This window comes from Theobroma umbraticum, unplaced genomic scaffold, assembly GCF_002168275.2.
Source record: "Theobroma umbraticum cultivar Fairchild unplaced genomic scaffold, ASM216827v3 scaffold_86.0, whole genome shotgun sequence".
In the NCBI taxonomy this organism is placed as follows: domain Eukaryota; kingdom Viridiplantae; phylum Streptophyta; class Magnoliopsida; order Malvales; family Malvaceae; genus Theobroma; species Theobroma umbraticum.
In genome coordinates, this window is record NW_018397263.1 from 7,199,558 (window position 1) to 7,201,862 (window position 2,305).

Genomic DNA, 2,305 nt, shown 5'->3' on the forward strand with positions numbered 1-2,305 from the left:
CTGATAGCTCATGGGTAAGTCCAGTTCAATGTGTTCCTAAAAAAAGAGGAATGACTATGGTTGCCAATGACAATAATGAGCTCATCCCAACAAGAATTGTGACTGGATGGAGAGTGTGCATGGACTACCGTAAACATAACAAAGCTATAAGGAAAGATCACTTATCTCTTCCATTCATTGATCAAATGTTGGATCGCTTGGCTAGTAAGGAATATTATTGCTTTTTAGATGGTTATTTTGGTTATAACCAAATTGCTATTGCTCTTAAAGATCAAGAAAAGACTACATTTACATTTCTTTATGGCACCTTTGCTTTTAGAAGAATGCCATTTGCATTATGTAATGCACTTACCACCTTTCAAATATGTATGATGGCCATATTCACAAACATGGTGGAGAAATGTTTGGATGTATTTATGGATGATTTTTCTATCTTTGGAAATAATTTTGATGATTGTCTCTTAAATCTGGCTAGGGTACTCAAGAGATGTGAAGATACAAATTTGGTGCTCAATTAGGAGAAATGTCACTTCATGGTGCGAGAAGGTATTGTCCTTGGGCACAAGATCTCTAGTAAAGGCATTGAGGTAGATAAAGCAAAAATTGAAGCAATTGAGAAATTACCACCTCCAATAAATGTCAAAGGCATTAGAAGTTTTCTTGGTCATGCTGGTTTTTATAGAAGATTTATTAAAGACTTTTCAAAAATTTCTAAACCACTTTGCAATTTATTGGAAAAAGATGGGCCATTTAAGTTTGATAATGAACGTCTTGATGTTTTTGATGAATTGAAGAAAAGATTAATATCTACACCTACCATAATTAGTCCCGATTCGACTTTCCATTTTAAACTAATGTGTGATGCGAGTGATTATGCAGCAGGAGCTATTTTGGGACAAAAGAAAGATAAAATCTTTTATTCCATCTATTATGCTAGCAAGACTTTGAATCAGGCCTAGAAAAATTATACCACAACAGAAAAGGAGCTATTGGCTACAGTGTTTGCTTTTGACAAATTTCGCACCTATCTCGTGGGGACAAAGGTGATAATGTACACTAACCATTCATCTATCAAATATTTGATTGCGAAGAAGGATGCTAAACCAAGATTGATAAGGTGGATTCTCTTGCTATAAGAGTTTGATCTCGAGATTCGTGATAGAAAAGGAATAGAAAATCGAGTGGCAGACCATCACTCAAGATTGGAGATTGAAGCTCAAGGTATGAATTCAACCTTAATCAAGGAAAATTTTCCTGATGAACAAATGCTTCAAGTTGGTAAGAAATCACATCCTTGGTATGCTAATTTCATGAATTATCTAGTAAGCAATATCATTCCCTTTGATTTTAATTTTCATCAAAAAAAAGAAATTTTTGCATGATGTGAAATTTTATTTTTGGGATGAGCCTTACTTGCTCAAGCAATGTAAAGACCAAATCTTCAGAAAATGTGTTCCGGAAGAAGAGCATGCAAAGTGTGCTTCACCATTGCCATTCTTCAAATTATGGATGACACTTTGAAGGAATAAAGACTGCCATTAAAGTCCTCCAATTAGGTTTGTATTGTCCTACATTGTTTAAGGATGCTTATAATTTTGTTCTACATTGTGACAAGTGCCAAAGAATGGGTAATATCTCAAGGCGACATGAGACGCCTCTCAACAACATCGTGGAGATATAAATTTTTTATTTATGGGGTATTGACTTCATTGGTCCATTCATATCTTCATACAATAATAAATACATTTTGCTTGCTGTTGATTATGTCTCCAAGTGGGTTGAAGTGGCAGCCTTTCCTCATAATGATTCAAAGGTGGTGATGAATTTCATCAAGAAGAATATTTTCACTCGATTTGGCACTCTAAGGGCAATTATTAGTGAAAAGGGGAGTCACTTTTGTAACAAGTATTTTGATGCACTTTTGGCAAATATGGAGTTAAACACAAAGTTGCAACTACATACCATCCTCAAACTAGTGGCCAAGTAGAAGTATCAAATAGAGAAATCAAGAGTATTTTGGAGAAAATAGTATGTCCCACAAGAAAAGATTGGGCAAGAAGGTTAGATGATGCATTGTGAACATATAGGACTGTTTACAAGACCCCAATTGGTATGTCTCCATATAAGTTGGTATTTGGCAAAGCTTGTCACTTACCGGTGAACCTTGAACACAATGCTTATTGGGCCGTGAAGAAGTTAAATTTGGATTTACAAGCAGTAGGTGAGCAAAGATTGTTGCAATTAAATGAACTTGATGAATTTCGCCTTCAGCTTATGAGAATGCCAAACTCTATAAAGAGAAAAC

The 2,305-nt window shown here is 35.1% G+C and overlaps 1 pseudogene; it reads left to right on the forward strand.

Moving 5' to 3' along the window:
* The first annotated feature begins 533 nt into the window (after positions 1-533).
* LOC149526948 (uncharacterized) overlaps positions 534-2,305 on the forward strand; it is a 1,992-nt pseudogene continuing 220 nt past the window's right edge.